We start from the raw sequence: 22788 nt of genomic DNA on the forward strand, positions 1-22788 counted from the left end.
CACCAATCACTCTTGCCATGTATGTACTCCTACAGGTTGTCTGTCTCAGGCAATCCCGCTAAAAGTCCTATAAGGCAGGCCTTGTGACTCCTACTTTACCAAGGAGGAAACAGAGGCCCAGAGAGGCGAAGCAGTGCCCGGGATCCCCCGAGCTGGCGACACGCAGCAGGGGGAGACACAGCCGCTCTCTTTCAATGCAGCTTGCAAGAAGAGCCGGTGAGGATACTGCAGGCTGGATGGAGACAACCCCTGCAGGAAGGGCCAGGGTAGGACACCCCCAGCCCAGCCTCGCTCTGTCGCGGTGCCCTGGACCATAACGGCAGCGAAGTGCTCACCTGTTGACTCAAGTCTTTCCCTGAGACGTCTAGTTCCTCAAGGGCAGGGACCTGTGCTGTTTACCACCTTAGCTCTGGGGGCTCTAGCAGCAGCTCTGTGCCTGGCACACAGAGGGCCAGCAGGTGTTAGTTCCATGAACAACTGACCTCTAAGCTTCAGTCTTTTGTTTTATTGTTTATTTTTATTTTTGAGACAGAGTCTCACTTTGTCGCCCAGGCTGGAGTGCAGTAGCACAATCTTGGCTCACTGCAGCCTTCGCCTCCCGGGATCAAGCCACTCTCCTGCCTCAGCTTCCCAAGTAGCTGGGACCACAGGTGCTCACCACCACACCCCGTTAACTTTTTTGTATTTTTAGTAGAGACGGGGTTTTACCACGTTGTCCAGGCTGGTCTCAAACTTCTGACCTCAAATGATCCACCCGCCTCAGCCTCCCAAAGTGCTGGGATTACAGGCATGAGCCACGGTGCCTGGCCTAGCCTCAGTCTTTTGATCTGGAAAATGGGTAAGTTCAGTAAGTTACTATTCTTCATGTGCTTAGGTCTCAGGGGGGGCGGCGGGGGGGGAATGGGGACTGTTATTATCAGTGATCAGCTGTTGCCTTTTGTGCTACATTTCCTCTCCAAGTTGCTATTGGAAAAACCATCCCAAGGTCCCCCGTGCCCCGCCGACCCCGGGTCCAGAGTGAACACAGCCTTCCTTGCCTCCCCTAGAGCAAGGAAGAAATCCCTCCAGATTTCTGGAATTAAGGCCCAATGAGGAAAAGGGGACATGAGCAAGTCCTGTGCATCGGCTGCAAGATAAGAAAGATGACCCATAATCCCAGCACTTTGGGAGGCCGAGGCGGGTGGATCAGCTGAGGTCGGGGGTTTGAGACCAGCCTGGCCAACATGGTGAAACCCCATCTCTACTAAAAATACACAAATTAGCTGGGCATGGTGGCGCATGCCTGTAATCCCAGTTACTCTGGAGGCTGAGGCAGGAGAATCGCCTACACCTGGGAGATAGAGGTTGCAGTGAGCCGAGATCGCGCCACTGCCCTCCAGTCTGGGCAAGAGGAGTGAAACTCCGTCTCAAACAAAAAAAAAGAAAAAAGAAAAAGAAAGAAAGAGGATGGAGAGGGCAGGGACACCACGGGCAGAAGGAGAGGAGGCCAGCTCACTCCCCTTGGCTGGGGTCCCTGGGACCTCCTCTGTGGCATCAGGACTGCCCGCTAAGTTGGGTGGTGTGTTTTATGAGTGTGACCTGTGTTGGCCAACAGAGGACAGCAAAATACATTTTTTATGATCCTGGGAGGTTCAGGCCAGTCACGTTTTCGCGCAGAGAGGCTGGGCGGTGGAGAGGGACAAGTCATGTCTCAGTTATGTGGATTCTCTTTGCGAAAGAGGGGCCACTTCTGCAATGGATTTGGGGGTCCCTGGGCAGGGGTGTGGGGGTGGGGGAAGATTTTAGGAAGGGGATGAGCTGCTGGGGGGGGCGTCTCCCTTACTGCGGGAAATGAAAAGTATTACAGCTATGGCTGGTGAGAGTGTCAGCACCAGAGGCCAGATCTTTGCCAGGTGGAGGGGACACCCTTGTGCCCTACCCCCAAGTTCCAGCACCTCTCCAAGAGCCCTTAGCCCCGGAAGCAGCAACAAAGTGACATTGGACTGGGGAGGAGGAAGCACAACTTTATTTTCTGGCCCGAAGCTGGGTTGGTATTTGGGGGAGTTCTTGGGAACACAGTGTGTCTGTGCAATTTCAACCCTGGGGGATCCAGGGGACTCCAGCCATCCCAGAGGAGGTGAGAGACCGTCATGGGGTGGGTGTAAGAGGCTTGGGGAACCTGCCTGATGCTGCTCCTACTTTTACTGTTTGTTCACGGGGGTTGTGTGTGTTTGTGCGGCGGGGGAAGGGGGGGGTGCTGAAAATTGGGGGAAGGGCCAAAAGCGCCAGCTGGCACTGGCACTGGGTGTTCCCGAAAGAGGGGGGCAGACCGGGTCTGAATCTTCAGTGGATGCGCCCCTAGCTCCCGGATACCTCAAGCGCCTTTGGAGGACTCCAGCACGCCCCTCGGGAGGGAAGCCCGGCCTCGGTTCCGTCTCTGGGCTGCGGTGGTACTGGAAGTGGGGACTCTTTCCCCCTCCTCCGTGCCCCCTGTTTGAAGCACCCCGGGCTCTGCCCCCCGCCCCCAGGGTCGAGGCTGACGTCGCCGCCGCATTTCTAGGAATGCCCCTATCCGCTGACTATATTTGGCGAGGGTTTCTAGGAAGGCGCCCCCCCACCCCGGCCCCCGCCCCCACCCCCACCCCCACCCCCACCCCCACCCCCACCCCCACCCGGGCGGGCGCGCTAGGCTTCCAGGCTCTCGCCCTCTCTGCCTGGCCGGGGAGGAGCCGCCCCGCCGCCTGGGCTGCTGCCGCCGCCGCCTCCCCAGCGCGGCCAACCCCGGGCCGGCCCAGCCCCCGCCCCGGGCCGGCCATAGGGCGCTGGGGGGTTGGGGGGGGCGGGGGCGCGGCTTTGTGGCGGCAGCGGACCGTGGAGGCCGGGTGCAGCCCCGTCGGCTGCGCGCTCTCTGCAGAAAAGGATTTTCTACGCTCCCCGCCCATCACTTGGATCTCGTCTGGGGAGGGGCGGATTTTTTTTCTGGAAGTACCCTTCTTCTCCACGGTGGAGGATTTAAGGCTGGGCTCCAATCGAGGCGGAGGCTGCAGGGCCCGCGGGGCGCCCCCCGCCCGGCGCACGCCTGCCCGGAGCCCGGGAAGGCGCAGCCCTGGGTGGGGGGGCCCGTGCACCCCCGGAGGCGGCAGCGGCGGTGAGTGCTCCCCTTCTTCCCGCCTGGCACCTTACGCCAGCCAGGGCAGGGATCGCGGCAGGTGGGTGCCTAAGCCCCCAGGGCCGAAGGGGTGTGGGGCGGCTGTCTGCGGGGTGGATGGGAACGGGAGAGGGGAGGTGGCGGCGGGGGAGCGCGCGGTTCTCTCGGGACTCGGCGCGAGACGCTTGTCTGGGCTGCGATTGCCGCCGCTGCCGCCACCCCGGCTCCCCCTCGGACCCCTCCCCCGCTCCCCAGAGGGGCGTGTGAAGCCGGGAGGTAGGAAGGGGGCGAGGCCGCCCCCAGCCTCCCTAGTGCCTGGGCTTGGAAATTGACGAGGCGGTGGAGCGTCCGCGTCCCCGCCCCCACCCCGGAAAGCCCGCTCGGGAAACTGACTCGCTGCTTGACCCCGATCTCAATGCCGCGCGCGGAGCAGGCCGGCCGCGCCCGCCGCTCCACGTGCGCCCGAGCCCTGCTGGCATGGGCGGCGGCGCCTGCGGGGGCCGGGCCCCGGGGATCCCGGACTAGCCGGGAGCCACCGTCCCCAGAGAGTTACCGCCGCCCCCTAAAGTTGTCAGCTCCCTCCCCCCGAGAAGCAGGCAGCCCTGGCGCGTTGGCTTTAGCTTCTGCAGGACGGGGGCAAAAAAACTAGGTTCCGGGGTGCGGAGCGGGGTGTCTGTGCCCGAGACAACACCAAGTTAGGAAAAAGAAGTTAGAAAAAAAAAGAAAAAGGCATTTTGATTTGGGGGTGGGGGGAGTGGCGTTTCTGGTTTCTCTTTGCTTCCAATCCCCACCAAGCGGAGCGTTGGAATGCGCCGCTTATGTCCTCTGAGGACACATCCATATTTATAATTTATTTTTAGGAGAAGTTGTGAAAAAGGGAGGGGGGTTAAAATGAGGAGAAAAGGTGCGTGGGGGAGTGGCCTTTCCAGAACCTGGAGGCTAATTAAGCTATTAAAATGGAAATCATTTCCCCCAACTTGGGCGCGCAGCAAATTTGACTTTAATGAGAGACGATTAAGGACACAAATAACCAAACTTTATTTAGCTGGAGATGGGGTGGGGGGAACTGTACGAGGCACCTCGGACACCCGATTTATCCGCTGCTAAGGGACGTTTGGGGCACCCCTCGTGTTGTCCGGGAAGCTTTTAGGCCTGTTTGCTGGGCGAGATTGGTGATTGCTCCGGGAGGGAAGAGACACCCCGGGATCAAGCGATTCTCTTGCCGTCAGCCATGGTGTGGCAAATGTCCCCTCCTCCCACAGCGACCCCCTGGCATTTTGGTGAGATGAACCGCCGCCCTGAGGGAACACCCAGTAACGATTCCTTCAGTGATCCCGGTTCTCCAAACTCTTGCCTCAAAGGCGGCCTGCCCCGGTGCTGTCAGCCGTGAATGGGGACTCACTTCTTGGGAAAAGAGGCTTTTGGAGGCTGTGGTCTCAGAATCGGGGTTTTGAGGGCGAGATGAGTTTATGTTTTATCCAACTGGCCCTCAAAGTCCCGCTTTTGGGGTCATTCTGGACAGCGAGGGACTCAGGCCCCGGCAGTCCCGGGAGGGTGAGGGCAGAGAGCTACCACCCCCAGGGAGCGCGTCTAAAACCCGGCTGGCAGGGGGGCGGGGAAAGAGGGGGAGGTTTGCTACTTTCCATAAAACTAAAAGGTCCCTTCGAGGGTGGTATTCTTATAAGTGTGTGTTCTCAGTTTGCCGAACCTACTGTGTTTTCCAAGGGCTTCTCTCCTTGGGAGGCCGAAAAACGATGCAAGGAGGAGAAAGTACATCCCCCCTGACCACCCCCACAGTGGTTTAAGGGACAGTATTGGATTGGAAAGGAATTAGTAGGATGTCAGTTGTGGCAAAGTGTTTGAAGCCCCCAAATAAGGCGCTCCTGAAATGATGAATTGTAACGACATTAGATTTGTCTTTACGTTTGTTAAATTAGGAGAAACCAGCTGTTTGCTTCCACCTGGAACTGCAACATTTCTTTGCAACTCTTTGCTACTTTGCTGTTGAAGGCGTTCTTTTTGTTTTGTTTGTTTGTTTGTTTGTTTGTTGGGGACAGAATCTCGCTCTGTCCAGGCTCTGACCAGGCTGTCTCGCTCTGACCAGGCTGGAGTGCAGTGGCGCGATCTTGGCTCACTGCAACCTCTGCTTCCCGGGTTCAGGCGATTCTCCTGCCTCAGCCTCCCGAGTAGCTGGGATTACAGGCGCCCGCCACCACGCCCGGGTAATTTTTTGTATTTTTAGTAGAGACGGGGTTTCACCGTGTTAGCCAGGATGGTCTCGGTCTCCTGACCTCGTGATCCGCCCACCTCAGCCTCCCAAAGTGCTGGGATTACAGGCGTGAGCCACTGCACCCAGCCAGGCGTTTTATAGAAGGCTGGATAATACGTTCAGGGGAAGTCTCTAAAGCAAGGGTAGTGTGTATAAATCCCTGTCGCAGAACATTAACCTTCAGTTGTGTGTACACACACACACACACACACACCCTATATAGTTGTAACCTATATAGACTTTCACACATCCTAAGTTATTTGCAAGTCTAGATTTAGATTAAGTCTACATAGCAGGGAATAGAAAAGTGAGCTGTACCTGGAAAAAACCTTTGAACACAGCGTTCTTGATACAAGATTTAGGATTTGAAAGACATGGCACATGTACACACAGATGACATTTGTGCTGCCTTGGCAAAAACAGTTCTTTACTTCCAGAGTTCTTTCTCTTTAGTATGGGACACGATGAAACAGCACAATTTTCAGGAGTCCACAATTCCAGCGAGGCGCGTGGATGGGAAATTGTCACGTTGTGAATTGTGTTTGTGCTTTGCTAAATCGCCACCCGGAGCTGACTGTCAAATCCTATTTGCTTTGCTAAATAAGGATATCTCATCAAATTAGCCTTTAATGATACTTCTACAAATAGGGTGTTTTACATGAATTAACGAGGTCGGAACACTGACTGTTTCTCCAAGATACTGAGCTATAATGGAGGCGACGAAGCCGAATGTTAAAATTACTGAATTGTTAAGTGTGCAAAATCAGACAGAATTTAGTGCTAAATGTGAAACAATTTCTGCTTTAATGGTGAGCATTCGCAACAGCACAAGCATTACTTATATTCAGCCGTCTGAAACTGTGCATGTAATTATGAATACATTTAACAAACTTTAACCCCCCTCTGAGTCTGGAAACAGTCTAGTATGGTGAAGAGATTATAAATCAGCATTTTGCAGTGAGAAGTCATCATTAATTCAGCAAAGAATCACAGCTTCTTTTCAGATCCTTCCCACCACCCTCCTACACACCCCCCTCAACCAATAAGGAAAAAAAAAAAATTCAGCATGGAACTGCTGGATACACTGAATATATTTTGGCTTTTCTCTTTTTGCCTCTGTGTGAGAAACTTCATTAAGCAGTTGCTGTTCCCTCCCCACCCCCGCTAACCCCCAAAGAAGTGTGGATTTAAGAAAAAAAAACAAAAAACAAGCAACTTTGAATTTTGTTCTTAGCAATCCCCAAGCCATAGCTGATCTCAGAGAGGCAAAAAAGATGTTTCAATAGAAAAGAATACGGTATGGCCAGGAGTAAAATATTTAGAGGTGGTTCTGCAATGAATATGATACTTCCTTAAAAATAAAATATACGTTGGTGATTCAAACCAATGAAAGTTGGAAAAGCCCCTCCAAGGGAACACTCTCTCTGTTTCCCTTCCCAGCAACCCCCCAACTTAACGTTATGAACAGAAAGATGGAAATTCTTGCCAGATCAACTATAGCCTCCTAACGATCAGCTCACCCTCCTTTAATTTTGATTGTGGAGCAAATACAGCTATTTTAGCCATGAGGATAAAAATGAGTGCAGCGAAAAGTTAAGGCAAACTTGGTACTTAAAATCACTCACCAGAATAAAGTGCGTGTACAAACAAAACATTGCTGATCAATTACTTTAAGCAGGCATTTTCTTTCTCGCCTGAGCACCCCAAACACAGAAAAATGTAGAGTTCTTTTTGCTTCTTGTATCTGGAGCAGGTGAAAATAAACCCTGACGCTCACAAACATGATATAAACAACATACTTTTCAGGCCTAGCAGCCAAGCCGACTTTTCAGGGAAAGAGATGGACGTTGAAAGAATTTAGGAGTGGACTTGGGGTTCCCTCCGTCACCCCATGCCCAGCTGACCCCTTCTGCCCTTCTCATGACCTCTTTTCAAAGCAGTCAGTGTTCAGATGCTGCCTTTCCAGCGTGCCCGGTTGTAGGGGACATATGCACATATTTACCAAGCTTTAAAATAAGGTTTCTGATTTTATATCATCCGTCTGAGTTTACGGAATCACAAAGCAAACTTCTTTCTCCATGTCCCTGAAATGCTGCCCCACTGCAGCAAAGGGGACTTCACCTGGGCAGGGAGAGGAGTTAGTGGCTGGTTGCGCCTAAGGTTAGCTGGGCGGTGTGGTATGACAGTTTTCTCAGAGATGTGCAAAAATCTAGGCTCTCTTGCTGGAATCGTGTGAGATCAGTGCTGGGCCTGTTGGCATTGGCATTTGTGCCCAAGACAGCCCAGACCTCTGCCAGCCGAGGCCCAGATGTGGCCTCAGAGCCACTACTGGTGCCCAGACAAGTCCAGACAGGTGCCTGGGGGTCTTTCCTCCTGAGACGAAGCCTGCAGCAGTTCAGCCAGAAGATGGGGTATTTGGCTCTCAAAGGCAGCCTCCCCAGAGACTCTGCAGGGTTTAATAGCCTGGTGACCCTGTGGGCTCTGGCGAGGGCAGAACCCCACTTTGCTTTCCAAATGCTCAAAGGGGAACAGATGAGGCTATCCCACAGGCTCAGAGCCAATCTGTCCTGTGTGAGTGCAAACGTGGCTCTAGAAGATTCAGAGGCAAAGCTGAGCTTTTGCAGCCCAGCCCCAAGTCCTTGCTCTCGAGCACCAGGGCTGCGATCCTTTGACTTGAGGTGGGCCTAGGAGGCATGGCTCCCAGCCAGCAAGACAACACATAACACATCTGAGTTACCGTGCATGTGTTTGCTGGTCTCTTCTCCAGCTCCGTGAGGCCTCCCACCTGGGAGCTGAGCCTTTTGCTTTGATCAGGCTGGGAGGAAAACCTAGGCCAGGAGGGGCCGGGCTACAGGCTGGAAGTGGAAAGAAGTGGGCCAGGTGGACAGAAAAAGGGGCCACCAACTAAGCCACCTTGGGGGTCGGCCCAGAGTGAGAACTGGGCTGGCATTCTGGGCTCAAACACACAAGAAAACTGTCTGCAGCCTCTCTGCCCTGGCACCAACATGTGCCTGCTCCAGAAAGTTGCACCCAGCCCTGAGTCAGCCAAACCCGTGGGACTCCCATTTGGCCCCAGTAACTGGACTCCAGGCTACCAAAGGCCTCGTGGGTTCTCGATCGTATCTTAGAATGGCGTTAAAAGGTCCAGACCTGGCACCTGTAGGCCATGCCGTATTTAGCCCTAGGTTCACCCGGAGAATATTTTAGGTGCTACTTGAAAGAAGAGGTCTGGGCCCTAGTTGCCGGCTGTCACATGGCAAGGGTAGAATCGCTCCCTCACAGACCTGGCCGAGATGGCTGGGTGCTCACTGGTACAGATGCCCAGAGTCCCTGCCAGAGCTTCGGGGCCATGCGACGGGTGCCAAGGAGCCAGCTAGCGACTGGGGCGTCGGTTCTGTGTGGGGATGCCTTTTCACCCCGTTCTCAATCTGAAGGCAGTGAATCCACTTCCATTCACAGAACTCACAGAGGCTGTTTTCAGGCCCTCTCCTCTCTGAGATGGCCCAGTGTGATATCCCAGGCTGCGTAGTAAGCTCCTCCTCTGTTGTCAGCCATGTGGAGGGGTTAACCCTTTCCTGGCTCTGAGGGTGCTGGCTGGCACAGGGGGCACCCACCTGCAGGGCCTCAAAGGTCATATGCCTTGGGGAAGACACCCTGAACTCCTTAGTCCTCAGATCTTAGTGGCTGAACCAAGAGATGGCACCCGGGACCTTAGCAGTAAAACCCGTCCCCTTTTTTTTTGAGACAGTGTCTTACTCTGTTGCCCAGGCTGGAGTGCAGTGGTGAGCACAACTCACTGCAGCCTGAACTTCCTAGGCTCAAGCCTCATCCTCCTGAGTAGCTGGGACTACAGGCACACACCACCACACCTGGCTATTTTTTGCAGAGACTGGGGGGGTCTCACTGTGTTGCCCAGGCTGTTCTCAAACTCCTGGCCTCAAGCAGTCCTCCCACTTTGGCCTCCCAAAGTGCAGGGATTACGGGCGTGAGCCCCCACGCCGGCCAGTTTGCCCCTTTTGCACCACCAGCGATAATCACTCAACTCCCCTACCCAAGCCTTAGCCCTTCTGTCCGTGTTGTGGAAACCAGGTATTTTCATCAGCATTTCCAAGGGGACTAAGTTTCTCCCACTCCAGAGGAGGAGGTGTTGAAGGATTTGTTGTTCACTTAGATCATTAATGAGGGTCTGGAACAGTCATTTGAAGTTTGGGGGAAACGTCACGTCTCCTATGATGCGCCTGGCTTTAGGGAATAATCCTTGTATCCATTTTGGGAGCCTGCTCTGGGATTCCAGATCTGTGGTTTTCTGAGCACGTCTGTATGGAAGCTGCTGCACTGAGACCTATTTAGCCGGTTATTGAGAAGATAAGGTCCCTTTCGTGAGTCTGCACGGAGCCGCCGTACACCATGAAAGCGCTCACTTGTTTAAAGTTTGCTCTAACTTTGTACATTTTTTCCTTTTTAGTTTTGGCTCTTGGTGCTCTGAGAGCTACCACTTCCTGCCAGCTGGTTCGTTACCGCAGGGAAAATGAGGGACTTTTGGGGGCAGATGTGTTTCCATTCCACTATCATAATGCCCCTAAAAATCCTTATTGCTCTTGCAGTATTCCTCGGGGGTCCCTGGGCCAGAAAGACATCAGCTCGGAGTTCCTCCAGCAACTCAAAGAAGAGAGAAAGCTGTTCCCCAAACTCTTCCGCTGTAGCGCCTTCTGGGTCCCTGGTAGATGCCTCCTTGTGCTCAAAACCGGTTATCACTGTGAAAAATTGAAAGACGCCATGCGCAGACACTGGTTGCTAAACGTGCTTTTGCCCTCCAGGGGCAGACGCTGAGATCCGGCCTGGGAAGGAGTACAGCTGTGGCTCCCCATCAGCGTCAGCATTTGCTCTGGGGGGTTGTAGGGGGAGGTAGGGAAAGCGGAAAGAAACAAGTGTTACCTGTTTGACGAGGCCTGGTCCTTGCAGCCAGGGCCTCCGGGATCATCGCCTTGGCAGGGGGCCCTGGGCAGTCCTGGCTTTCCTGCTAGCTCCCTGAGACAGAACACTTTCCCCGCTCGCTGCCTCAGTTTCCCCATACACCAAGGGAGGGGCAGCACCCCCTGCTCTGGCTTCAAAGGGTTCTTGGATGTAGCCAATGTTATATATAAAAAGCTCTAACGTTGTATAAGCTCTGAAGGTGCTTTGAAAATTGGAGAGTCCATGCATTAAACATGGAAGGTAATAATATGAATACACACAGAGGAATTCATGGGTGGGGAGACGGCAGCCCAGCACTGAGCCTGGGTTTCTGGGATCAGCCAGGCCTGCATTCCAGCCCGAGCTCTGCGCCTCTCTTGCTGTGTCACCCGGGACAAGTGAGTCAGTCTCTCTGAGCCACCAGCTCCTCAGGCATGAAACCTGTAACTCAGACTCCCAAGTCTGATTTGCACATCTCTGATTTTAAGTGGCGCCGGCTAAAGGTGAAAATTATTCTAGTAGGTATTCTTTGCACCGCTGATTTGTACTTCAGGCAATTGGTTGGTTTTCCATTTAGGGTCGGGAGACAGGGGCCCTTTTTTTGTCCATCAATTGATGTCAGTTAAACAAAAAAGAGTGGGTTTTTTGGAAGAAAAATATTAAGCAACTACAGGTGCCCTGAGGATGGGACAGAAATCAGAAAGTCGTGTGTAAAGTTTCAGAGGTCCACTTTTAGAGAATTCTTGTTTATCTCAGGGATTTTCCGCACTCCTGTAAGTCGGTGTGGGGAGGGGTGGGGGGAGATGGGGGAGTTGCCAGTTCAGATCTATAGAGGGCTCCAGCATGACAAAACTGGGTGTCACACATCTTCCTTTTGGGGGTCGGGAAACCACCCTTCCCTGCTCACCGACACCACTGGGACCCCTCACCCCCCACTCCTGCATTGATCCATAGCTCAGATTTCTCTCTCATTTTAGGGTCACGATGACTCAGCACCCTCCTTTCTGGCCAGGGCACCTCCCTTGGCCTCTAGGGGCACTTGCCTGACAGGCCTCACTGTGCCGGACCTGGGAGCCAGCTGCCCACCAGCCCCCTGGGACTGTGGTTTTGCAGGGAAACAGTGGGTGATCAGTCCCAGCCGGCAGGGGCCAACTCCGGTTTCACTTTCTGCTGCGTCATGGGGTGGGGGGTGGCAGCGGGCCCCCGCTGGTCAGCTAGAGCAGGCACTGAGAGGCCTGCAGACAGCTGCCGGCCCTGCTGCCAGAACGCACCCCCCACCCACCCCCTGCAGCCTGCCAGGATGGGGGCTGGGCTCTCAGGAGCCCCTTAAATCTTTCCACCTGCACAGTGTCGGGGACCTCAAGTGAGAAAAGCCTGGAGCCGATGAGATGGTTTCCTGAGCTGTTGGAGATTCCCCCAAAACAACCTTTTTTTTTTTTTTTTTTTTTTTTTTTTTAAATTGAGACAGGGTCTCTCTTTGTCACTCAGGCTGGATTGCAGTGGTGCAGTCAAAGCTCACTGCAGCCTCGAACTCCTGAGCTCAAGCGATCGTCCTGCCTCGGCCTCCCAAAGTGGTTGGGCTACAGGTGCATGCCACCGACTCCTGCCCAAAACAAGCTTGTAAATCACGCAGGCTAGAAACTCAAGAGAGCTGTGATTGTTGCTTCTGGGTCAGATTGCTGTGGCTAGACACTGCTTCTGCCCTTCCTTCCCTGGATAGATGGCTGCTGAGGCCCTACTGTGTGCGGAGCTGGGTGCCAGGTGCTGGAGGTACAGCAGGGAGCCAGACAGCCCCTGCCCGCATGGGGCTCACAGTTGAGTCAGGGGAGACAGACAAAAGAATCAAAGAAATAATCCAGCCGGGTGCGGTGGCTCACGCCTGTAATCCCAGCACTTTGGGAGGCCAAGGCAGGTGGATCACGAGGTCAGCGGATCGAGACCATCCTGGCTAACATGGTGAAACCCCGTCTCTACTAAAAATACAAAAAAGTTAGCCGGGTGTGGTGGCGGGCGCCTGTAGTCCCAGCTACTCGGGAGGCTGAGGCAGGAGAATGGCGTGAACCTGGGAGGCGGAGCTTGCAGGGAACGGAGATTGAGCCACTGCACTCCAGCCTGGGCAACAGAGCGAGACTCCGTCCCCAAAAAAAAAAAAAGAAAGGAAAAAAAAGAAATAATCCCACGTTACGATGAAAATTTCACGCTGAATACTTGGTGTTAGGATCTCAGGAAGGGATCATGCATACATGTCTGTCATGAGTCAACTCCCAGAACACATAGCATAGGAGGCAAGGGAAGGCTGCCCCTTCACCCGCTAAAAGTTTGCTAAAAATAACTGACAGGCCAGGCATGGTGGCTCACGCCAGTAATCCTAGCACTTTGGGAGGCCGAGGTGGGAGGATCACTTGAGCTCAGGAGTTCAAAATGTTCCTGGGCAACATAGTGAGACCTTGTCCCTATTTTATATTTATTTTTTAAAAGTTTTTACCAAAGAAATGACTGACAACAAGTGGATTAATAGGAGAAAAAAGCATATGAGCCGGGCGTGGTGGCTCATGCCTGTAATGCCAGCACTTTGGGAGGCCGAGGCATGAGGATCACGAGGTCAGGTGATCGAGACCATCCTGGCTAACACGGTGAAACCCCGTCTCTACTAAAAATACAAAAATTAGCCAGGCGAGGTGGCGCACGCCTGTAGTCCCAGCTACTCGGGAGGCTGAGGCAGGAGAATGGCCTGAACCCGGGGGGCGGAGCTTGCAGTGAGCCGAGATCGCCTCACTGCACTCCAGCCTGGGCGACAAGAGCAAGACACCATCTCAAAAAAAAAAAAAAGAAAAAGGCATATGAATTTATTCACCATGCATAAACGCCAGGGGAGTGGCAGGAGAATGATTATCCAATAACCCAGTGAAGTCCATCGCTGGGCACAGTGGCTCACACCTGTAATCCTGGCAGTCTGGGAGGCCGAGGCAGGTGGATTGCTTGAGGTCACTAGTTTGAGACCAGCCTGGGAAACATGGTGAAACCCTGTCTCTACCAGAAATACAAAAAAAAAAAAAAAATTAGCCAGCCTTGGTGGTGCACACCTGTGCTCCCAGCTACTCGGGAGGCTGAGGTGGGAGGATCGCTTGAGCCCTGGAAGCAGAGGTTGTAGTGAGCCGAGATCACGCTGCTGCACTCCAGCCTGGGTAACTGAGACCTTGTCTCAAAAAAATATAAAAATATAAATAAATACTTCCGTCATAGAAGGGAGATGGGGGAAATGCGGCCGCTCTCAGGGGTAGTAAATGATTTTTGGGAGGAATGAATGAGTCTGATGCTGGGACAACGGTCAGTGAATAATTCCTTTAGGGAGTCGAATGGGATCGGAGGACAGATGATAGTTTGGGATGAAGTCCGTCTGCACTCCAGGTGTGGTGTTTCATTTCATTCTCTTCCTCTGTGATATGAGTTTTCATCTCTGGTTAATGAAATTTCAGTGAAGGAGTCGAAGGCAATTGTGTTCCTCTTTGGCGGGTGTGGTTTCCAGGTAGATAAGGGAACTCCAGATAGCAGGCTCCTCCTATGCTTTGGGACGGACAGAGGATGGAGAAACAGGATTGGGGGTGGGGGTGGGGGGGTGGTGTTGGAGAGACCTTGAGGCTGCTTCAGTTCAGCACATCAAAGAGCCATATTTTGGGGTATCGTTTTCTGAGCCCCAACAATAGGTAGGGTTAAGAATAGAGACCTGGGAGCCAGCTGTCCTGTGTTTGAACTTGACTCTTCTACTGAGTGGTCGGGTGACCTCTGCCAAGATACTTGCCCTCTTTGTGCCTCAGTTCCCCCATCAACAGTTACTAGAATATTAGGGCACAGCATAGGGATGTGGTGAGGATGAAATACATGAACGTCTGTAAAGAACTAAGCACGGTGCCTGACATTGATGATGTGCTATATAAGTCTTAGCTATTATATAAGAATAATAAATGTGAACTATTATTGTAAGATGAAATGCGCCAGCCACAGCAGGCCAGGAACATCAGTAATGTGGCCGAGCCTGTCCTCTGTGCGAAACGCTTTACAGGCCCTCATCTCACCTAATGGCCACAACCAACCTGCAGGTGAGCCTAATTCACATCTGAGGCTGGGGAAACTGAGGCTCAGGCCGGTGAAGAGAGGTATTTGAGGTTAACCAGCAGGCAAGCAGTGTGACCTCAGATGCAGGGCTGGTTTCCAGGGGCTGGGACCCACGCTTAGTTGACTGCTCTGAGGCCAAGGCATGGGAATTGCTTGAGACCAGGGGTTGGAGACCAGCCTGGGCAACATAGCCACACTCTCATTTCTTTAAAAACAAAAACAAAAAAATGACCCAGGCATGGTGGCACGCCCCGGTAGTCCCAGCTACTCAGGAGGCTGAGGGGGGAGGCTGGTTTGAGCCCAGGATGTCCAGGCTGCAGTGAGCTGTGATAGTGCCACCTTAACAATTTTGCTCCAGCCTTACTAACTTTGGAACAAGGGGCCTCACATTTTCATTTTGCAAATTATGTAGCCAGTCCTGCCCTGATCTAAAGTACTCCAGAGCTGTCACTCTTAACTCCTACCAGCCACATATCACACAGCCAGGCCCACAGTCACCTTCCAAGTCATCAGGATGGTGTTTTGTAGTAGGACTGAGATCCTGGGAGAATGTGAAGACTCCTTATGGGGCTGAATTGCCGACATTAAAAGGCAGGCAGGGGCAGTTGCTAAGGGCAGAGGGCATCACTCCTTCATTGCTGTATCCTCAGGGCCTGGTCTGTGTTAGATGTTCAGTTAATAGTTTTAACAGGAAGCCAGTGAATCGGAGACTGCTCTATCTCCCCGGACCCAACCTACTTAAATGACACCTTCCAGGGAAGCAAGTCAGTGGTGCAGTGTCAGATGTCAATCATCCCGAACACCACCCCCCATCCCCCAGTAGGCTTCTGGACAGCCCCTGAGGGTCCCCTAAGACCCTCCCCCTGCCCCAAACCTGTGTGCCTACACCTTGGAGTAGATTCCTGCTTAACGGGCTCTGGTGGGGGGTTCAGAGGTAACACAAGTATTTAAAGGCATGTGGAGGCCAGGCGCGATGGCTCATACCTGTAATCCCAGCACTTTGGGAGGCCAAGACAGGTGGATCACCTGAGGTCAGGAGTTTGAGACCAGCCTGGCCAACATGGTAAAACGCCATCTCTAGTAAAAATACAAAAATTAGCCTGGCCTGGTGGCGTGCGCCTGTAATCCCAGCTACTCAGGAGGCTGAGGCATGAGAATCGCTTGAACCTGGTGGCGAAGGTTGCAGTGAGCCGAGATCTCACCACTGCACTCCAGCCTGGGTGACAGTGAGACTCCATCTCAAAATAATTAAATTAAAAATAAAGGCATATGGGCTTGGCTTCTCGAGTGCCTATAGTGGGGAAGAGGCAGAGTATAGCCCAAAGAATACCTGGATGTTAGTTCAGGCAGGTTCAAGACCCAGCCAGGGGTCAGGGGTTATGGTCTTCTGAATTGGTTAATGAGAGGGTTTGAAGGAAAGATCCCTTTTCCTCTGAAGTTGGAAGTTTATTGACACTCAAAACTCCTAAATGGTACTAAGAAGCAAAGAATGGTTTCAAAAGCCTAGAAGATATTTATAACAAAACTTTTTTTTTTTGAGACAGTGTCTCACTCTGTTGCCCAGGCTAGAGTGCGGTGGTGCCATCTCAGCTCACTGCAACCTCTGCCTCCAGGGTTCAAGTGATTCTCCCACCTCAGCTTCAGTAGCTGGGATTATAGGCACACACCACCGTGCCCAGCTAATTTGTGTATTTTTAGTAGAGATGGGGTTTCACCATGTTGGCCAGGCTGGTCTCGAACTCCTGACCTCAAATGATCTGCCCGCCTCAGTGTCCCAAACTGCTGGGTTTACAGGCGTGAGCCCCCACACCTGGCCAATATATATTTATACTGTTCTTTGCCAGCTGTTTGCACAGGTATGATCCATTGTTTCAAATAATGCTGTGAAGCAGAAGCTGTCCTTACTTTCTAAATAACATCATAACCATCGATACGTATTGAATGCTTTGTATGTACTAGGCACTGCACCTGTATGAAGTTAGTCATTTCAGTTGCATAAGCAACATATAAAAAGGGATTGTTGGTATCTCCAGCTTACTGATGAGGAAAGAGAGATGCACTGACGTCCAAGGCCACATACCCGGCATGTGAGGAACTGGGGCTCAGGCCTGGATCTTCCATTCCAAGGGTCAGCAGCCCATTTCTGTAAAAGGCCACATTGTGAAGATTTTAGCCTTTGCAGGCAATACAGTCTCTGTTGCAGCTGCTCAACTCTGCCTTTTTTTTTTTTTTTTGGATGGGAGAGACGGAATCTTGCTCTGTTGCCCAGGCTGGCGTGTGGTGGCGCAATCTCGGCTCACTGCAACCTCCGATTCCCTGGTTCAAGTGATCCTCCTGCCTCAGCCTCCTGAGTAGCTGAGATTACAGGTGCCCGCCACCATGCCCAGCTAATTTTTTTTGTCTCAGTGTTTTATTTTTTTATTTATTATTATACTTTAAGTTCTAGGGTACAACGCCCAGCTAATTGTTGTATTTTTAGTAGAGATAGGGGTTTCAGCATGTTGGCCAGGCTGGTCTCCATCTCCTGACCTCGTGATCCACCCCCCTCGGCCTCCCAAAGTGCTGGGATTACAGGTGTGAGCCACCGTGCCCGACCAACTCTGGCATTTTAACTCAAAAGTAGCCACAGATAGTACACAAACGAACGGATGTGGCTCTGTGTTGCAATAAAACTTTATTTACAAAAACAAGGAGTGGGCCAAACTTGGCCCACAGGCCGTATTTCCTGACTCCTGTTCCAGAGCAAAAGCTTATCCTTCAGTTAGAACATCATGAACTTGGCCCTGGCAACGTTCTTTTCTCCCCACCTGTGAGGTGACAGAGTTAGGTTTCAGAACAGATGACCACTGTCTCTGGAGAGGTTAGGTTGGCTCCTCCTTCTTTGAGGGAATTCTGCAGCTCTTGGAAATTAGATCTATTAGGATTTCTTGGTGACAGCCACAATAGAATACCCTGGGGATTTCAACATTGTAATTTTAGTAGCTGTCAACTGAGTAACTTTTAAAGAGGAAAGAAAGTGTGGTAGTTCAGAAAAATACCTCAGTGGTTCACTTTGCCTGTGGAAGCCACTTCTTTAAACTGAGAATAAAAATCTTTTTTTTTTTTTTTATAATCAGTGTCTTGCTCTGTTGCCCAAGCTGGAGTGCACTGGTGCCATTATAGCTCACTGCAGCCTTAAACTCCTGAGCTCAGGTGATCCTCCTGCCTCAGCCTCCTGAGTAGCTGGGACTACAGATGAACATCACTCTTGGCTTTTTTTTTTTTCTTTCTTTCTTTTGAGATGGAGTCTCGCTCTGTCGCCCAGGCTGGAATGCAGTGGTGCGATCTCGGCTCACTGCAAGCTCTGCCTCCCAGGTTCACGTCATTCTCCTGCCTCAGCCTCCTGAGTAGCTGGGACTACAGGCACCCACCACCACGCCCGGCTTTTATCTTTTTTTTTTTTTTTTGTATTTTCAGTGGAGACGGGGTTTCACTGTGTTAGCCAGGATGGTCTCGATCTCCTGACCTCAGCCTGCCAAAGTGCTGGGATTACAGGCATGAGTCACCGTGCCCGGCCACTCTCGGCTAAGTTTTTTATTCTTTTATAGAGTCGGGGTCTCACTACGTTGCCCAGGCTGGTCTTGAACTCCTGGCTTCAAGTGATCCTCCTGCATCAGCCTCACAAAGTGCTGGAATTGCAGGCGTAAGCCGCCATGCCCGGCTGAAAATAGCTTAAGACAGAATGGCAGGGGTGTGTGTGTGTGTGTGTGTGTGTGTGTGTGTGTGTGTGTGTGTAGGGAGAGGGTGGAGAAGAGAAAGGGAATTTCCCAAGAGGGCAGAGAGCTGGAGCCAAAGGATTCCTAGCAGGAGGGTCAGAGAGGAAGGTGTGACTTCTTTTTTTAAACAGCTTTATTGAGAGATTATTCACTTAACGTACACTTCACCCATTTAACATGTATGATTCAATGTCTTTGAGTGTATACACAGAGTTGTACAACCATCACAATCAATGTTAGAACACCATCAACTCAAAAAGAAACCCTGGGCCCAGCACTTTGGGAGGCCAAGGCAGGCGGATCATCTGAGGTCAGGAGTTTGAGACCAGCCTGGCCAACATGGTGAAACCCCGTCTCTACCAAAAGTACAAAAATTAGCCAGACGTGGTGGCGTGTACCTGTAATCCCAGCTACTCAGAAGGCTGAGGCAGGAGAATCGCTTGAACCCCGGAGGCGGAGCTTGCAGTGAGCCGAGATCATACCATTGCACTCCAGCCTGGGCAACAGAGTGAGACTCCATCTCAAAAAAAAAAAAGAAAAAAAAAAAAAGAAACCCAGAACCCTCCCGCATCCTAATCCTCCAACGCCCCCAACCCTGAGCAATCACAAATCTACTTTCTGCCCCTGTGGACTTGTTTATTCTGCACATTTCCTATAAATGGAATCACACAATTAATGCGGTCCTTTGTGACTGGATCCTTTTACTTAGCAGGACGATCTCAAGGTTCAGCCACACTGTAGCATGGATCAGAACTTCATTCCTTCTTACAGCTGAATCATATTCTGTATTATGGATGGGCCACCATTTTGTTTATCCACTGTCAGTGATGGACATACGGGTTGTTTACACTTTTTGGCTGCTATGAATAATGCAGCAATGAACATTCATGTGTTAGTCTTTGTGTAAACAGATGCTTTCATTTCTCTTAGGCATATAGGTCAGAGTAGAATTGCTGGGCCATAAGGCAACCCTATGTTTAACATTTTGAGGAACTGCCAGGGGCAAGTCTTAATATATTGCCTTTTTATTTTTAATCTTTGTTTTTATTTTCTTGAAACGGGGTCTGGCTCTGTCACTCAGGCTGGAGTGCAGTGGCGCAATCACAGCTCACCACAGCCTTGAACTCCTGAGCTCAGGCCATCTGCCTGCTTCAGCCTCCCGAGTAGCTGGGACCACAGGCACATGCCACTATGCCTGGCTAATTTTTTATCTTTTGTAACAATGAGGTCTTGCCATGTTGCCAGCTGGTCTTGAATTCCTAGGCTCAAGTGATCCTTCCACTTTCGCCTCCCAAAGTGTTGGGATTAGAGGCATGAGCCACTGTGCCTGGCCTTTATTGCCTTTTTTTTTTTTTTTTTTTTTTTTTTGAGATGGACTCTCGCACTGTCGCCCAGGCTGGAGTGCAGTGCCGCCATCTCAGCTCACTGCAAGCTCCACCTCCCAGGTTCACGCCATTCTCCTGCCTCAGCCTCCCGAGTAGCTGGGACTACAGGCGCCCGCCACCACGCCCGGCTAATTTTTGGTATTTTTAGTAGTAACGGGGTTTCACCATGTTAGCCAGGATGTTCTCCATCTCCTGACCTTGTGATCCGCCTGCCTTGGCCTCCCAAAGTGCTGGCATTACAGGCGTGAGCCACCGTGCCCGCCTTTTTAAACTTTGTATTATAGAGTTTAAATTGTGAGTGATGGCTCACACCTGTAATCCCAACACTTTGGGAGGCCAAGGCCAGAGGATCACTTGAGCCCAAGAGGATGGGACTACAGTCAGCTATGATCACATCACTGTACTCCAGCCTGGGCAACAGAGCCAAACCCTGTCTGTAAATAAATAAATAAAACCCCACCACTATGTATTATGGAAATTTCCCACCATACCTGAAAGTAGTATGTGGTATGTAACAAGCATCCAGTATTCATCATCCAGGTTCGACACCGCTCGGCTTTTGCCTGTGTTGTTTCCCACTGAGTATTTTAGAGGCGGCATCGCACTTGATGTTGTTTCTTTGTCTGAGAGCTCAACATTTTCTTTTGTCCCAAAGCTTCCAAGTCTCCTGCACCCACATCCTTGTGTGGGATGGGATTTGGGCAGAATGGACGAACTGGGGCAGAATCAATGTGGGGAAGGAAGGGAACAGCCCCTGAGAGGGGCAGGCCTGGCTACCTAATTTGCAGGACCCAGGGCAAAATGAAAACGGGAAGCCCTTTGTTCAAAAATTAATATAAAGTTGAAGACAGCAACAGCATGGGCTTGTGTCACTGCACACGTTCCATGCCTCCGATGGCTATGACGGCTAGCCTTCTCCTGAGGCCAGCAAAAAGGTGCCCAAGCAGAACTGATTAAGGGGACGCAGGAATTTATAGAGCCTCAGGTGTCTGGGTGAGACAGAAGTGCGCCCCTCACCTCCAATCCCTGGAAAGAGTCCGAGGATAGTTGGGTCTTCCCTGGCATGTGAGACAAGATTCAAGCCCATTTCGTTTGAATCTCCAAAAATAAGATGACCCTAGCTGACATGTGGGTCATGAGCACTTGAAAAAAAAAAATAACCATTTGGCCGGGTGCGGTGGCTCATGCCTGTAATCCCAGCACTTTGGGAGGCCGAGGCGGGTAGATCACGAGGTCAGGAGATCGAGACCATCCTGGCTAACACGGTGAAACCCCGTCTCTACTAAAAATACAAAAAATTAGCCGGGCGTGGTGGCGGGCACCTGTAGTCCCAGCTACTCGGGAGGCTGAGGCAGGAGGATGGTGAGAACCCAGGAGGCAGAGCTTGCAGTGAACCGAGATCACGCCACTGCACTCCAGCCTGGGAGACAGCGAGACTCCGTCTCAAAAAAAAACAAAAAAAACCCACAAACATTTGTTTTAAGCCTTCTTCCCTTCTTCCCTAAGCGCCCACAGTTGTTTTATTTGGCCCCACCATTTTGTCCTGGATTCTGAGTGTACTGTGATATCCCAGCAGATGACAGGGCTGCAGTCTTAAAAACAGAGGTTCCCTGGTTAGCAAAGGACACAGAGCAAGACCAGGAATGCCCAACATGGCAGGTGGCCACGGGAGACATTGCCAACCACTCATGGCGCCCAATCCCTCTGAGCTCAGACAGAACTCCATTAGCTTTGCCAAAGGATCATCTTTACTCAAAACACCCAGAGATTCGGAACCTCCAGTGTGTGTTGGGTTGACACCCAGGGACTTATACTAACAGGACCCAAGGTGTACTTACGCTAACAGAGCCTTGTCATGAAGGGGTATAGGGTGACTGGCAAAGGAGAGGAGAGGGTGACAGGGACTCATTGAGAACAGATGAGAACTGTGCAGCTCCTCCTGTTCTCTGGAGGATGTTCATTCATTTCACTACCTGTGTACCTACTGTTCATAGGCGCTGGGGACTGAGCATGAGCTGTATCGTAATCAAGACAGGTGAGGTTCCGACGCTTATGGGCAGAGGCAACCATAAACCAATGACTAAAAAACCATTTTAAATCTGATCAAAATCGCATAATGACAAAAAAGAACTACAGCAACAGGTCTGAGTAAATCCCATCCGGCAGCTCTGGCGTTTGTAGAAAACCAGAGTGGGAATTTTTTTTTTTTTTTTTTTTTTTTTTTTTTTTAGACAGAGTCTCGCTCTGTCGCCCAGGCTGGAGTGCAGTGGCGCGATCTCGGCTCACTGCAAGCTCCGCCTCCCAGGTTCACGCCATTCTCCTGCCTCAGCCTCCTGAGTAGCTGGGACTACAGGCGCCCGCCACCCCGCCTGGCTAATTTTTTCTATTTTTTAGTAGAGACAGGGTTTCACTGTGTTAGCCAGGATGGTCTCGATCTCCTGACCTCGTGATCCGCCTGCCTTGGCCTCCCAAAGTGCTGGGATTACAGGCGTGAGCCACTGCGCCTGGCCCAGAGTGGGATCTTAAAGCAGAGTCTGGCTCAAGATTGAGACAATTCCCAGCAGAATGAATGGAGCAGTAACACAGTCAGAAGGCCCTGAGGGAGGCAGGTGGCTCTCTCTGTTCCTGCCAGCACTCTCTCCCCCACTTCTGATAACAGACCTGCCGTACCATGGGAAGATGGCCAAAAATGGCCGCCCACGGTACTTGTTCCTCGGCTACAGTAATTGGTCCATGTGTAGACATGTGACCCATCATGACCAATCATAGCAGCCACTTCTGAGCGGGGGCACAGCAATTGTTCCAGGTGTAGTCATGTGACTCAAGCAGGGCGAATTCAGGATTGTCTGCAGAGCTTGTGGGGAGGATGTTTCTTTCTCTCCCTCCTCCTCTCTGGCATCCAGGCCTTAAAGAGGTAGACTTGGCACTACCAGTGGCCTCAGACAATAAGGCCAATAAGCAGAGGGGAGGAGAAATGAAAGATGAGGTGAGGGGGTTAGGGCAGGAAGAGAACCCAGAGCTTCCAGTCCCTGGATCCTAGAGAGCAATACAGCCTCTTCCCTTTCCTCATCGTAGCTACCCAGTGAATAAATCCCTCGTTCTACCTCATTCAGATCAACTTCAGTGCCTGTTGTTTGCAACCCACAGTGTCCCAATTCAGGACTTGGGAACTGTGTTCCTTTTCAT

At 51.7% G+C, this 22788-nt stretch overlaps 1 long non-coding RNA gene and 1 other non-coding gene across 2 annotated transcripts in view; both read left to right on the plus strand.

Annotated features, from left to right (window-relative positions):
* Positions 1–2744: 2744 nt before the first annotated feature.
* The window catches only part of LOC100992644 (uncharacterized), a 28947-nt gene continuing 8903 nt past the window's right edge, over positions 2745–22788 (plus strand). Inside the window, exon 1 of the long non-coding RNA XR_003026023.4 lies at positions 2745–3188. This is a non-coding gene — a long non-coding RNA (uncharacterized LOC100992644). The remainder of the gene's footprint in view (positions 3189–22788) is intronic.
* MIR193B (microRNA mir-193b) lies at positions 4572–4628 on the plus strand. The gene has a single exon (NR_163072.1). It is a non-coding gene; the product is annotated as a microRNA mir-193b (primary transcript).

Source organism: Pan paniscus, chromosome 18 (genome assembly GCF_029289425.2).
Source record: "Pan paniscus chromosome 18, NHGRI_mPanPan1-v2.0_pri, whole genome shotgun sequence".
Lineage (NCBI taxonomy): Eukaryota > Metazoa > Chordata > Mammalia > Primates > Hominidae > Pan > Pan paniscus.